Source organism: Anser brachyrhynchus, assembly GCF_964034855.1.
Source record: "Anser brachyrhynchus genome assembly, chromosome: 12".
NCBI classification, from domain to species: domain Eukaryota; kingdom Metazoa; phylum Chordata; class Aves; order Anseriformes; family Anatidae; genus Anser; species Anser brachyrhynchus.
Genome location: NC_137707.1, coordinates 18,406,163 through 18,422,572, shown reverse-complemented (window position 1 = coordinate 18,422,572; position 16,410 = coordinate 18,406,163). Strand labels below are relative to the sequence as shown.

At 45.5% G+C, this 16,410-nt stretch overlaps 1 protein-coding gene and 1 long non-coding RNA gene across 7 annotated transcripts in view; both read right to left on the bottom strand.

The window, feature by feature from the left end:
* The window catches only part of ZNF423 (zinc finger protein 423), a 214,712-nt gene that overhangs the window by 189,164 nt on the left and 9,138 nt on the right, over positions 1-16,410 (bottom strand). The window lies entirely within an intron of this gene.
* On the bottom strand, positions 1,920-16,410 carry LOC308176796. 2 transcript variants are annotated; one of them, XR_013938628.1, is made up of 4 exons: positions 16,267-16,410; positions 14,723-14,843; positions 2,601-4,168; positions 1,920-2,414 (listed from the first exon to the last, which is right to left on the bottom strand). It is a non-coding gene; the product is annotated as an uncharacterized lncRNA (long non-coding RNA). The 2 variants fall into 2 exon arrangements; XR_013938629.1 differs by lacking the exon at positions 14,723-14,843.

Here is a 16,410-nt window from a genome sequence, read left to right as displayed (position 1 = left end):
CAGACGTTTTTGGGGCTGTTGGCAGGGGTCTGTGGCTCTAGCAAACAGCTCCCTGTGGCTCTTTGTGCATGCAGGCGTGTGCACGCCTCTGTGCGCGGGTATGGCAACACTCCCCAGGCGCTCTCATTTTAATGCTGCTTTCTCCCCAGATGAAAATATACATATTCTTATTAAGAAAAAAAAATGTGTGAAGTATAAATTTGCATCTATGATCATTTCTGTTTCATAAATTGTATTTTAATAATAAAACAATGCGCTCTTCTGAACTGCCTGATAAACGCTCATAGGAAGGTCAGCCTCTCGTACACAAGCCTCAATATTTTGACGAAGGAACGCACAACTGGTATAAATTAAATACCACAGGGTAAAATACAGATAAAAGGGTAGATAAAAGCAGGTCCGAGAGCTCACACGTGGGGAATCCAGCACCTCCTCCTGCGCCGTGAGAAGAGCGTCTGGGATTCCACAGAAGGACCCATGCACAGGGCAGCACTGCTGGGGTGTCACCGCCCTGGCCGGGAGAAGGCCCCCACTGGAGATTTGTCTCCTTGAAAGACAAGACTTGTGGCCGCATTACAGCGAAAGAAATTACAGTGAGGGAGAGAACGTTTTATATATCACATATATCCCTTCGTAGCGTCAAATTTAATTTGAAGAAAAACCAACGCAGACGCCATAAAGTGGAAACTAATATTTTTTATGACCCCTTAACAACCTGTCCTTAGTGCTAACATACCGTAAATAAATTTCAACGTCTTGTTATACACGTAGTTTATTTTAAACAAGACTAAAAGGGGAACACAGTTCTTATTGAAAACTGGCGCACACACAAAGAAGGGGGAAAGCTGGCTTTGAAAAACTTTATCCCAAAACCTACTCTTTTCTATTCATGTTAATCTCACAACCTTTCCATCAAAGTGAAACATGGAAAGAGTTTCCAAATATTTTATAATTCTGAATGGATTTCCCCCGTGTAACAGTAATAATATTTTTACAGCTAAAAGATCCACTGATTTAATAAGTGTGATTTGTGTATTTAGAAAATTCATTAGAGCAGACATTTCCCGACATTTTCAGATTTATTTATTTATTTAGCCTAATTTGGGTACACTACTTCAAAAGAACGCTTAGAGCTTCCCAGTTCCTTAGTCACTCACTAATAACATCTAATAATTAATAAAGACATGTAAATTCTTAACTCCCAGAACTATTCCAAACTTACTATCAGTACGCTTCGTGTCATGTCTCACTTATGGATATCTGCATTACTTTGTTTCATAAAACGCTGAAGGGACACGTACTTATCTTGCTCTCCACCACGAGCGAATACTCAGGCACGCTGCAACCGCACCGGCATGGAGCCGAAGCCGTGCAAGGCTTGCGCCTCCCAGCCTGCGGAGCCTCACGGGCAGCTGTGCAGGCTCACAGCCTGGGGAAGTGCCGGCTGTGCCCCTCGTGCAAACGCACGCGTATGGTAACGCAGGCAGGGGACGCACGCCTGTTCAGTCCTTGCGTAAAAATGTGGGTGCTACTCGTGGGTTGGGATAAAGGCAGTTTGGTAGGGAAAGCAAACGCTGTGTGTGCAAGTGGAGCACAAGGAGGAATTCATGCATTGCTTCCCACCGCAGGCAGATGTTCCACCACGTCCAGGAGAGCGGGGCGCCACCACACACAACGGGTATGCCATCGCTCCCAACGTCCCCGCTCCTCCTTCCTCTCCCCCGGCTTTTATCACGAGCACACTACATAGCACAGGATAGCCCCGCAGCATCCCTCAGCACCCCAGCCTGCCCGCTGGTGGGCAGGGCGCAGAGCAGAAAGGGCTCAGCTCCGGGCAAGCACGCTCAGCAGCAGCTACAACATCAGCCTGCTATCAGCAGTTTTCATCACAAATCGAAAGCAGAGCACCACAGGAGCTACTAGGAAGTAAATTAACCCCGTCCCAGCCAAAAGCAGGGTGGGCGAGTACATCTGGACAGGAAAGGCCCAGCTGAAAAGTATAAAAGCCCCAGACAGCAGCTCTGAAAGTGTCTGTGGAAACAAAGAGGGCACCAAGGGCAGCAGCAAACACCCTCATTTTCCTCCTTACAGGCCCTTCTGCACCTGCCTCCAGGGTTATTAAAATCCCTCTTCTATGGATGGGGACCACGGGGAATAACATCAGCTCAATCCATCTTTACTCGGAGGCAAATTATTTTGTGTCTACTCCTCTCTGACAAGTGCTCTTGTCAGTGCTTTGTGTTCTGTAACGTTTCTGTGTCATATTTATTTGCTTGTTTTGATTTCTGGTCCTCTGTCGGAAGGAAGGCTGCCAAGAACGTAAGTCCTGTCTCCGAGCAGTCCTGCTGAGCCTGGGAAATGGGGCGTGGGCATTTCCAGACGCAGCAGAAGCCAGTACGTTGACAGAAGCGTCCCTAAAGAAACACAGCTTGCATCAAGTTTTGCATTTAAAGTTCGGTGGACTACACGAACAGGACTTGAAAGAAGACTGAGAATAGTCCCACTGTCCTAAATAAGGGGTAGCACAATAGCTATTATGAAACAACACCCGAGTAAGCTCCCCACATCAGGAACACATGCAGGTGCAAGGTTATTCATACACGGACAAACTGCAGTCTGGTGGTAATTTTGCTGCGTGCAAGACAAGTCCCCCTAGATTTCAGCTGTTTCTATTACAGCCTCCCATAATCTGCAAGTCTCTTCCTCAAATCCAAACTGAAAAAAAAAATGCACAAAAGCTACTTACCTTTCAATACAAATAGCTTTCTTCCAATCTATAAGAAAATGTTCTGATAATTAATTTACACTTGAGGCAAACAGGGTTACTTAGCCGAACTAATGCCTTTTCCCAGGAAAGTTTCAACCATAGCCAAGGGGTCAGTGAAGCAGAGTTCCTCTACAAATTTTTATGACATCTGAATATATTTCCCATCCACACTTGTATTCTTCCCTGTTAATGAGATTTCTCTGTTCTCTTGATTTTCTGCTAGAGTTACACAATCTTATGGAAACCCTGCAGTAATAAAGCCATATTTGCGCTCAGTCCATGCTAATTCGTGCTCCTCAACACAGGCGTGCTTTGGCCACGCATACGTCAGCACAGAAACAACTCCAAGTCACACTGACAAATGAGCTCTTTAAATAATAATACTGTAGAACAGGGATCGACTACCTACATCCCTTCTGCATGCATTATGGACATCACGGTGTTCTGGGAAGCCATCACTTTGTATTAGTGCTGACTGGTTTCAGGGATGGGCTGTTAAGGTGAGCGTCAGTCAAGTGGATATAAAACTTGCCATTGATCAGAAAGCTGACCCTGTAATCGATAACGGTGCAGACATCCTTCCCCCTCCATCACACCAGCTATTTGTCTAAAAAATGGGACATTTTAAGACAAGGCTTTGTGATAGTCTACTTGGGATGTGGCAGATGAAAACTTTTATTGTAGTTAAATTAAGTAATCACCCAAATTTGACTGCGCTCAGGAAGCCTTGTGCTGGCCACCACCCCGCACCACCAACCCTGCCAGGGGCTTCCCAGTGCTGGCACCAGGCAGTGAGCACCCTGCCTGGCCTTACTCATCCCTGGGGCTTGGGGGGGACACAACCGAGCACCCCACAGACTAGTAAAATTGTGTCTTAGTCAAGATTCAGGGCAACGAGGCAGTGGACACTGTACTAAAGGCTGGACATTTCTGTTCATCTTTCCCCGGAGTGCAGGACACCTGGAAAAGCTGACATTTGCTCTAGTTCCTTAGACCTTGTGGGGGGAGGAGTAGGGGGGGAGTCTCCCACTATTTTGAATGAATGCCTGTACATTAGTATTTTTAAGAATAAAAAAATATATTGTCTAAATGAGTTATTCTTTTTCATATCTGTGCTTACGCGATAGATACTGCTCAAGACTACAAATCAGTCTCCTAAAACACCACACCTCCACCCACTAAGCTGAACCCAGATACTGCTTTATGAAGTCTTGTTTTAGGCTAGTGGCACGAGTGGGGAATGTGGAGCGAAGGCTTCAGCCCTAACCAGAGGCATCACTTACCTACCTGGATGCAACCAGAGCACAAAACCAGCAGCAGGGTAAGCGTTGCACAGCCCAAATGCTAACAGGGCACCCAGCCCTCTGAAAGGACAGAGTGTAAGGGAGCATCTGGGAGCAGCTGCAGGAGGAAAGAGAAGTCCCCAGTTGTTTCCCCCCACTTTACCTTTCCTTCCCCACTCCTTGTGTCCCCCACCACAGCCAGCCCTGCAGATGGGTGCATGAAAAAATGGCTCAAATTGGCTACAGACAACCCGTGGAAGATACTTTTGCCAAAAATACTTGGTTTTATTCCTCAAACACCAGGCACATGCAGAGAAACCAGCCTGCCATATTCTCAAGTCTGCAGCTTCAGTGATACCATTTACAAACCCCTTCGCTTCAGCAGCAGTGAAACGTCACCAAAGCATCACCTTCCACATGCCCCATGTCCACACCACAGAATCATAGAATATCCCGAGTTGGAAGGGACCCATAAGGATCATCAACTCCAACACCACTTGAAGCTGGCTGTGGGTGGTGTTTCTCGAGTGCTGTGACACCTCCAGGAACTTGATTAGCTGCAGGTTTTCCCCCGATGGCATACATGCTGACATAGCTGGGTTTGTAATATTGCATTACTCAAAGACAGGTAATTAACTTTATTTAAACTGGAAACAACACCAATTAATATTCCTTGATCTCTGTTACTGTTGTACTGTCATCAAACCACCAGTTATAAGTTAGCAGCCAGTGGAAAACAAACAACCGAACTTCTGGCAGCCAGAACCATTTTCAAAATCAAAATAAGAGCTTTTAATAACTCCAAAATAGCGTGATGTGTTTTGAACAACAGCTTTTCATTTCAGTAAGCTTATATTATAGTACGTGTCTCCTTGAACTAAGAGATCATTTGTTTAAATTGCTTGATTATACATAATGATCCTTCTCTTATAAAAGAAGATTCAACATTGCCACTGGGGGAGAGGGTGGAAGAATGCAGAGAATTTTACAAGAAAGAAAAACAGCTTACAACTCTTGCAGTAATAAAACATTAAGAAAATTTTCATTTGACTGTTGAACAAAAAAGCTAGAAACATCTCATTCTACCACAAATATTAACACTAACTCACCATTCACAGGGAATAATGTACAGTTTTGATCAAGCTACAGAATCCACATGCTCACAAAATATTTAATTTTAAATATATAGCATGGAATTACTCCAACAATTTTGCCATCACCTCCTGCCACTCTACATTTCCTAAACCTTGGAGCCTAATTCACACATGAAGTCAGAGTATTTTAGTTTTAACCTAATAGCGATCGGACATAATTTATTTCAAATCTGCCAAAAAGGGTACAGTTTCAAAGCAGTCTTTTACACTTTTATGGTCTGAAATGAGAACAAAAATTTTAATTTCATAAAATTCGAGAGTGAAAAAAATGAAGTCATTTACCAGCAAGTCAGATAACAGTTTACACATACATTACAAAAGTCTGCTGTAAAGGTCCCACAGGGCAGACAGGAAAAATAAGAGCTTACAGAATGAAAATCTGGCAAAGAGGTAACTTAAGAAGAAAAAACATGGATTTTTTTTGTCTCCCTACATTTCATTGAGCTAATTGCAGGAAGAAAAAGATGGGCCCTGCTCCCAAATGAGAAAAGGCTGGCAGAGAGCGATGTGCTGATCCCAGGGATGTTGCTTGCTGGTCTGGGTCCTTCCAGCGACACAGGAGCATCCCTAGGTTGCCCACACTTGTCTGGCCGACTCCAGCTCTCACTGGCACCTGGCGAGCCCTCACACTGCCACCAGCAGCCCCCCAAAATGTCCCCGCGGAGCAGGGAGCTTCGGGTGCATCTCTCCAAGGGAAAAGGGAGGGAAAACCACTAGGGAAAAGAACTGAGCTTTTGAAGAGAGGTCTTGGTGACCTACACGTAAGTATGCAAAGCCAAGGAGAAAGCCATAGCCTTCATACTGTCCCCTCCTTCCCCCGTTCCTACGGGACATTACTGCCTCCCGAGCACCACTCACCGTCTGTCCGTGTGCCTTATGCAAGGTGAGAACAAGACAAAGATGCTCCACAGCTGCAGCCAGCCTGTGCAGGGAAGGGCCAAACCAACTGTAGACATCAAAGCTCTCGTGATGTCTTAAAATAACAGAATTGCCATCACAGCTACATGTACCCAAAATACTGCTACTTCTTGTGCTAAACAACCAGGGCACCGTTTTTGCAGTGCCTGCAGCCCAGTGCTGGCTCCCACCAGGCACTCAGAAACGTGATGCAATATATGCATAGCTTCAACTTTTTTAATATGGAGCATCTAGTTTGGGGCTGTATAACTTTATCTGGTGGGTCAGGTTTTGCACTGTTGTCTGACACTTCCCAAATATTCCAGCCCCTTCCTGGCTACCCAGACTGCTCTTTTCGGAGCAGCAGCTGCTGAGCAGGGCAGATCCCACGGGCAGGGCTTGCAGCCATCACTGGACGGTCCCACCATGACCACGGCTGCCAGCCAGTGCACCAGCCTGCCAGGCAGCTTGCTCACCTGCCCGACCCCTCTGCAGAGCCAGGTTTCAGCAAACAAAGGGTTCAAAAAAAAAAAATTGACCTTTCAGAGTTGCAACTTGGTTTCCAAAACTTCCCCGCCCCATCCTGAAACCGCTAAACATTTACATTTTTAATTCAATGTACAAAAATAAATAAACGCCAGGAGTTACAAGCAGTCACACTGCAGTCTCAGACAAACCCCTCCAGTTGCTCCCCAGCACCCAGTCCCTCCTGCACCACAACCGGACTGCTCCAGGACCCAGCCGGGCACCATGGCCAGGACCAGGGTGCACCCATGACCTCTGCCCAGGGCTGCGCAGCACCAGCCCCTTGCTGCTACCCCCAGTGTGTTCATGCCCTCGGCACAGATACCAGCTGCTGCCCCGGCACCAATTACAGGCTAGTATGTGCCCACCCACATCCATATCAACACAGGGATGAGCACTTGAAGGGCAGTGCTTCCCTTTTCATCTCAATGAAAGCTGTTATTAAACATTTTTCTACAAGATGGGATTGCATTCTCCAAGCGTTTCAAGGCATACAGTGGTTTTCATGGGGAATATAAAAAGAGAAAAATTAACTGTACCGCCGCCTTTCCAGCAGCAATACGCATGTATACCCTAACACATATATTTGGGCTGAAAAACTGGTAAGTTACCTAGAAGAGAACAGCACACCTTGTCTATCTTCATTAAGTTTCTCTTCCAAGCCCCAAGGATGGGAGCCAGTAAAACACTAAATATATGTAGAAGTTTTAAGGTCAGCATTGTGTAAATCATTGCCTTCGGTGTCCCATCAGAAGTCAGTCCCTGCCGGTGTCCCCAGCCCACCCAAGGCCATGCATCCAGTAAGGCCCCTCCCTGTAGGGATGCTCTGCATGGCCGATGCCCCAGGCCACAGCGGGGACCCCACGGTGGCAGCCACAAGTGCCCTGCAAACACCAGGGCACAGGAAAGGCAGAGCGCACAGCAGCAGTCAGGAGACACCAGGTACCGGGTCAGTGGGCTTGGAGAAAATGCTATTTGGGAAATAATTCACTGGGCTGTGAAACACTGCCATCATTTCCAGTATTAAAAATATAATCTTGCATATTAAAACAAATTTACTGAAATCCAATTGATAACTCAGTGTCCTCAGTATTTCCTTCAGACAGCTAATTGAATTAATCTTTTTGTTCTCTTGGATATAGATTTTAGATTTGCATTCTGCCATCAGAAAATAGCTTGTGCAATACTACAGGATTCTCACAAAGCAAATACATTTTTACATGGATTGGATTTTATTCCCTTGGCTGAAATTCTGATCATTTAGAAGCAAGGATATTGCTGCCGCACACAGGATGTCACTCAGGATGTGACAGTTTCCTCTTGTTTCAAACTACTTTTTTTAAAAAAGTCCTTCTTAAATTAGAAGGAAAGTATTGCTTTTGATCATCAGCAGCAGAGACTGCAAGCACGCTGGGCCCGATCCGGTTATCTGTGAATTTCACTTTCAACTCTGACGGAAATTAAATGGAAATTAAACACGGTGCAGCAGAATTGCTTCCCTACAGCGTGGTCGAGGCGTTAAGCCCGCTGCCGCACTTGTGCCGCCCCTGCCCGCGTTCCCCTGGGCCCCACACCGCTCCCCCCGGCAGGGCAGGTGCCCACGGCCGTGGCCGTCTGGGCCCAGCCCCACAGAGCAGGATCTACAGGGCTGCTGGCCCCGGCAGGGCGGGCTCTTCTGGGGCTGCACAGCTTCGGCCGGAGGAGACAGCCTGCCGCCGAGTTCCTTGCGAAGGGTCAATTTTTTTTTTCAAACGCGAGTACGATAAGACATCCCTCCCTTTCACTGAGCTACACTGGCTTCATTGTTGCCTGGTTATTTAGCGAAGCTCAAGTAAATACACGCAAATAGAAGAATCCAGTAATGCAGAATTACAGACCCAAAATTGCATTTTGTGGGAACGTTTGAAAAAGTCAGGTCAGATTGCATTTTTCCAGGGTATTTCCAATGCAAATTTGGATTGGACCCGAACTTGCAGTGGACCCTAAACTAGCTGTCTTTTCTCAACCTGTGCAATCCTGATAACTTAACTTGAGAGGGTCACATCCCATATTGCTTCAAAACTCACTTATCCCTGACTCTCCTATGTTTGTCTTGGTAGAACCGTGCTTGAATAACCCATTTGTTGGGCTAACATAACATTTTGCTTGGCTTGCAAGCTGTATCTGGATAAACGCACATTTCCTCATCTCATTTTTTGATCGTTTTCTTCTGCAGGCATTTAATTGGGCTCACAAAGATGTTTGCAGAAGTTTAAATGAGGCATAGTTAGAGCTTTCAAAAAATACATATAATTACCCACACCTACAATTTCCAAAGAAAAAATAAGTCTACATAAGCAACGATCCTGAAGGGCTCAGCAGGATATTTGCAAAGTTTCAGTTAAACATTAGTGGCAGCGTATTTAGAGCTTACAGCAGATAAAGAGACATTCACAGAAGCCAGCAACGTAACATTTCCACATCAGTATCATTGCATCGCCAGCTGAACCCACCACAGTGGTGCAAGGACCGAGGAACATGGGCGATCCCTCTTCCCAAGAAGCTGAACCCTGAAATTACGTGTGGGGCTTTATCCAACTCTTTAGAAACGGTGATGCAGCCATACACCCCATCCCTCTCCAAAATGGTAACAGGACTCACAACAAGCAAAATAGCACACTGAAGTGAGCTGAATGCGGAGATTTTCGCAGAATTCAGGCCATTGGAAAAGCCTGATAGCTGGGCATAAAGCAGGGCCCTGAAGTTACTGTCACGGAGAGCAGTTGGGCACACAGAAAGGCAGGACCCCACCTGCCTGGTGAGAGCTGAGGGGACAGAGAAAGCGAGCTCAGAGTGCCAAGACAGCCTCTCACACTCATTTGCTGATTAACAGAAATCCCCATAAAATAAACGGACACAGAGATGTATATGCTTCTGTCACAGGATAAGGCATCGTGCACAGCAGAGGGGCAAGGAGTGCCACGGGACCACAGCCTGTGGGTGCTCTGCGGCTCAGGAACCGGCCAAGCCTCCTCTTCCAGTCATCGCTGAGGTGCCAGGCCCAACTGGCACTGCCGGGGTAAACCAACAGGGGCACCGGTGGGAAGCCATGGTCAGATTTATAGGGCTCCCAAGGGCAACTGCTGTGGTGCTTCCCCACAGGGATCTGCGCCTGTGGGACTTAGCGCCCTGCCCACATGCCCCAGGCCGCTGCTGAGAGGCCTCGCCCTGACGGCACAGCCTCAGGCCTCCTGCGTGGAGCCAGAGCACGGGCAGGCCCTGTGTAACACCGTAGTGTTACGCACGGCTTTCGGTCGCCAGAGCACATCAGCACTTCACCCACAGGTGCCTGCTCTGAGGTAAGGATGATTGCAAGAGACCTCACTTCTTTTGGAAACTAGGTTGAAATGCTGAGTGAATACAGCCTCAAACATGTACAGCACAGGCACAAAGAAGCATCCTTGGATTTTAGGAAGGAATTTGTCATCTCTAAGTGGCTTGCCTTGCCCACTAAGAGCCCTTTTCATGAAAAGGATTCAAAGGATAAAGAGGGTTAAAACACTTTGAACTAGAGCCCTGTTCTCCTGCAGGGATGTGGGTTGCTGTTAACAGAGCGCAAAGGAGGTGAGGAATCGCAGAACTTCTCTTCACTAGCAGCAACAGCACTGATCCTGCAGGAAAGCACGCAGCACTCCTCTCTAGGAAGGAAATCCCTCCAAGGCAGTGCTGGAGCCATCCCTGCTCTCACTTCACCTCACGCTCTGCATCCATGGGGCAGCCAAGCCCAAGGAGACCTGGTGAGGGTACCACCACCGCACCCCATGCCCCTGCTGCAGCCATCACGGGGGGCGAGACCAGGGTGGCAATTCCTGTTACTGTGCAGATTGGACATTTTTCTTAGACTTATGTGCCTTCAAATATTACTCTCATGAACTGACTATAAACCAAGTAAGGACTCCATAATTTCTGAAAGAAACCTTTTTTTTTTTTTAAAAGAGGGATGGAAGCGGGGAGGGAAGAGTGTAAAAAAACAAAACAAGCAGGTATATTTCTTGTGGGATACGCACTACAGATGAAATGCAAAGTGAGTCTCACTCTCCCCGGAGGGTCTTTTTTCAAGAGGGAGAATAATAATAACGTAGTAATAATAAGCACTTATATAGCGCTTTACATTTTCAAAGAGCTGTGCAAACATCAACTAATGGGACACGGTAGAATAAGTAGTGTCTAAAATGAGTTTACGTACTGCATTATATTTTTCCACAAAGTGGCTGGGACTGTTTTTAAAATTAAATTCTCTTACATATTGATACTTGTGCAAATGGATTCGCTGCTAAAGCAGTGCAATAAAAACATTTTTGTATTAGTTATACTTTACAACTTGCATATTTCCAAATTCTGTTTCAAAGCAAATTGTTTACATAGCTTCTTAGTCAAAAAGCATATTTTGTTCTAAGAACAATAGGTGTGTTAATCATGTCTTTAGGATAATGCATCAGACACTTAGAGATACATGCCAGTGTTTTCTAAGAGAAAGTCGTATACAAAATTAAAAAGTATTAAATCAAAGGAAAATTTTACGAGAGAAACTAAACAAATATTAACAGTTCTCCATATTCCTGCCCTGAAGACAGAACACGGCACACGGGGCCTCCTCGATAAGAGGCTGTCCAAATAGGACAAATGTCTCTATAAGGGACATTGTAAAGCAAGCATCACTTTCTAGTTTTTCCATGTGAATTCTACTCTATAAAACTAACATTCTAGAACAGGGAAGATGAAACAACCAAAAAGCAAACCCAAATATTATGGCCTGAACTGTAATAGCAGTGTTTCATTTCACTTTTACCTATCCAGGACCTCAGCATTCAATACATTCACTTTCATCTCCAAGGGTCACCGTTATACCCTCTTTGCACAGAACCAAGACGGAAGAAAAAAAATTGAGATAGAGAAAAGTTGAGACACACACACACACACTCACTCATTAGCGGTCTGTGGCAGAGGTATGAAGAGGAGGCGGGAGGAAGCACAGAAACCCAACTTAACTCCTGCTTGCCAGCCCGTAGTATCTTACTGCTGTACAAGCTCTCCACTCCTTATTATTGATAGCTTGCTGTGGAGCAAACCTAGGTGCTTCTGTCAAAAGCCACAACCATTGCGCTACAGCCGTATAGGCTCAGAACAAAAAGGCTGCACGAGACCAAAGTGATCGAAGAACATTTTTTTTCCCCTGATCGCTCAAGCTAAGAATCAAATGCAAGTCAGAAAAATGCATGCTGAATATATCTACCTTTAGGCATGCGCTTAACTGTAAGTATATGAGTAATCCCAGTGGTTTCAGTTTTGGGGATTTTAATAGTTGTATGGTTTTCATAACTACAGGAAAAACCCTTTCCAACAAACTGCCAGTGCGACTCCCTGTTGTACTACACCACAATTACTGGAACATATTTGGTATTTCTCAAGAGGTTCAGATAATGAAGAATCCTCCAAATTTTCTATTAGCCCAAACTTAGGAATTCTGCATCAGGGAGTTAAGAGCAGAACAGACAATGTATGTTAGGTATTGCAAAAGAGAGGCAGAAATATTTATGAAATTTAAAGCTTTTTTCTTTTTAGTAAGGTTGTTCGAGAGCCCAGACTGCAGCCCAACCAATGCTATTGCACAAGCATGCTGAGTTATATAAAGAGCTTTACTTTTACTCCTTTATCTATGACATTTGAACATTTCTTCATATTTTCAAACCACAGTGTTTTCCCACATCTAAACAAGACTAATAACAAATAGGAAAACAAACAAAAATCCTATTTTATTCTTTGATGTGTCATCAGTTTAACACTGAATCATGAGCTTCTACCAAAAACACAGATCAATATTTACAGTTGCAAGGAATTTTTTTTTTAAAAAAATGCAAGGAAAGGTACAATGTCTAGGTTGCTTTGGGGGTTTTGTTTGTTTTCTTACTGGCAAACAGCCGGTTCTTGTATTTCTTATAACTACTTGTATTTCCTCTGACTAGAAAGAGAAGAAGACTAGAAGGAAAAAAAAAAAGAGAGCCCTTTCACAGCAGGGAAAGCCGCGTAAGTTTGCCACATCAGAAATATTCTCAATAAGAAAGCAAATGGTTGCAAGCCAGTGCTGCACTAATAGAGGCCACGCACACTGACAGCTAGGCTGGCCCAAGGACACTTGCTCTGGACAGCAGTCTTTGTCCTCAGCAAGATCATTGCTACTTTGCAATTCCAGAAACGCTCATGAGCCTGTACATTAGGTTACTGGGCACAGCAGTATTTGGGTCAGCCATAGTCAAAATGATCAGAAAAGCACAATTGTAAATCAGCAACAAGAACCGCAACTCACCATCATACAAGCACCCATTTGGTCTCATATGTGCAATGGCGACATAGCCTATGGTGAAAGCTGCACACAGATAATAAATCTCCCTTCTTCTTGAGAAGCATAGTCTAATTTATTAGTGGCATTACCTTCACTCAGTCGGGGTGGAGAAGAGGATGGCTCCTCAGCCAGGTCTCCTCATGCGGGGCGGCTGCCAGGAGCTGAGAGCCGCCAGTTGAGCTCCAGCCTGTGGGGCCTCCCCTGCTCCCCCAAACCTGGGCCCCCCACATAAACCTGGGGCCCCCACGCAGGAGCAGAAAGTACTGGTGGCACCACGGCACAGCAGATCAGTGCTGCCACCAGCACACTGCGTGGCCTATGCTACTGCCACCAGCACACTGCCCGGCCTATGCTGCATTTCACTCACAGCGGTTATGACACAACAAAGAGTAAAACATGAACCAAAGCTGGCACTACGCACGTGCTCCAGTGAGGTACTAAGGAGCAGGCTGGTGGTGCCGACGTACAGCGGTTCCTCCAGACCCACCAGGGTTTGTCCCCACCCTCCTACCCACAGCCGAGGCCCATAGCACATGCCGAGCTGCAGAAGGCATTCCAGTCAGGGGCTCTCCTGAGGAGGGGGCGTTGGAGGGTATTTTCTTGATATGACAACAGCAGTTTAAAAAACAATCTTCACATGAAAACAAACCCATTGGGGCGTGCTAATGCAGGAGAATCGAGTCAAGCCTGGCAGCAGACAGTAAGGCAGACAGAGGAGCAGATGCACGCTGCCTAATAAAAGCCCACCGCTCCTCAGCAGGCGGGGAGGGCCCTCCTGCCGCCCGCTGGGGCTTCCCAGCGCTTTCAGAGCGCCCCAGCAGGATGGCCCCACGTGTTTTCTCCTCCCTGTTGGGCTCCACCGAGAGCAGCCGTGGCCAGGGTCCTGCTGGCCCCTCCTGGCCCACCCAGGCACCTCTCCCAGCATGCCTGCAGCTGTTTTCCGTACCACAAGGAGCAAAACCAACAGAGGCTGAGGAGAAAAAACTCAGTCAGAGGGCTTCCAGCTGGGGAAGAAGGCCAACCTGAAGCTCTCCCCACAAAGGAAAGCTTCCCAAGGAGATGCAGGAAGGAAAGCAAGGCTGCTGAAGGGACTCCACCAACAACCTTTTCACAGGCTACAGATACTAGGAAGGCTTGGCTTCATTTTTCTTCAGACAGAAAGCTTTCAGCAGACCCTGCTCCTGGAGGCAGCAGCTCCTACACAAGCCACACACAGCCCCCTTGGGCACCTCCCGGGGCTTTCTGACCTCCACCTTTAAGTCCCACTCCAAATTTACTCACATTAAGATGAATAAAAACAGCAGCTTTCTTTTGAGCATTTATTGAGGACAAAAAAATAGCAACTAAAATAAACCAAAACAGAGCTTTAAAGCAGGTCTCATGTATCTGTTATTAAGCAGGAAATAAAAAAGCTTTAAATCAAGGGGACCACATCAGTGGACTCCACACACAAGCATTAGGTGAAACTCAGTACCAGATCTGAAGACAAGCATTCACAGCTTTGTTTTAAAGAGGCTCAAAATACATTGTACCACACTCCCAAACGATGTTCAGAATCTAACTGAAAGTACTTATTTATCTTTAAGAAAATCCTTTCAAGGCAACAACTTTCTCACCCAGACTTGCCTACTACACTCTACATAAACATCAGTGCCAGAAACACACCATTTTTGCCAAATAAATCTAGAGGAAAAAAAGATGCCATTCACACACAGACCTCCTTCTCTACTTCTCCATCCCAGGATTTTCAGTACTCTGCCACATCCCACATGCCCTCTGGGGGAACAGTCTGGTCAGTAAAAGCAAAGAAATTATGAAGGGCAAGGCATGCCATTTTCCTAGAAATAAAGGAGACCATGAGCAAATCGCCTGGCTAAGACATCTCCACAGAATTCAGCAATAAATAATATACAAACTTGGCATTACTGTGTATGTAGCTCAGTATCTCTTCACTCATCTGAGTAGTCTAACAAAACAAGATAAATTTGAACAAGAGCTTGAATAAGTAAAATAAAGCAAAGCTGCATTTGCCTATCAAGCAATTAGGCAGAAGGCTGCTGCTTTTGTCAGAAGGGAAGGCAGGCTGGTGCACCAGAAAAGCTTCCTTGCATCTTGCAGCCAGGTTAGTTGTTCTTAAAAAAAAGAAAAAAAAAAAGCTATCTATTCCTTCAGACCTTCTCTTTCACATACTGTTTGTAAACATTTCACATAATATTTGTAAACACACATTATGCTATATTTGTGTGCATTTAAGTAAGATATCTTGAAAACCTCCTTTACCTCCTCTTCCCTCCCAAACCCCGAGCAATTAGACATCCTTACAAGCCAAGCTCAGATGCTGCCATGATCATAAAATAGTTGAAACTCACAGAACTAATGACTGATCACAGTTGTTCTCATATTTCTCTTTATTATTAAAAAAAAAAAAAAAGGCAGCCATAAACCACAACAACTATACTCCTCTAAAGAGAGAGGTACTGGCACTGTCTATTAAGAGCAGAAAATATAATTTGTTTAGGTGTTTTATATTTCTAGTGTTTTCTTTTCCACTTATACTTAACTATACCATTTTCCATAGAGCTAGATTTACTTTTCAGATTTGTTTTTTCTCTCAGTCTTAAAATAAGAGTTAAAAAAAATAAGGACACAGCTAAGGGTAAGTTAGCACCTGTGCCAATACTTTGCATCTAATCATCAGACACCTTCCATACTCAAATGCCAGCAACAGATTTCCTGGTTTGTTGGTTTGTTTGTTTGTTTCTATTTTATTTCTATCTTTCTCCACTTAACACTTCTGCCTCCCCAAGTATTAAGCTCACCCTTCCACTGTGTGCTTTCTCCACCTTCTTTAGCTTTTCAAGTTTTAGGGACAGGAGGTTGAAAGGATGAAGAATGATGGTCAGTTTTGCTCAGGCATGGCTTGCCCCGTTTGGGTTAATGGCTGTTAAAACATGGGCTACGTCTCTAGGGTTTCCCACAGTGCCATCAGGGAGCTCCCAGAGCACTGTTGCATCCCCTGCACCTTAAACATACCCAGGGGTCTGCTGGAAACTCCATCGGCAGTGACCCTGCAGAAGCAGCAGGAGATAAGCTCTGCAGTATCAGGTGCCAAGTGACTGCTCCCACCACATCTCTTCTCTGCTTTCTCCCTCAATTGTGACTCAAAACCAGAGAATAAAATCCCATCCCTATTGAGATCAGTGAAAAACACTGCCACCAACAAAAATAGGACAGAGGCTTCATCCCATAGCTGATCAATACCTAGACTTGCTCGTGGACCTCCAACATCAACAGGAATCTCAGCACCTGTAGCTCTCCAGTAGATCTAGAAGACTTGAGCTTGCATCGCTGGTTTACATCTAAACACTCAAACAAGCTCCAACTAACATCAAGGGGCAAACTTCC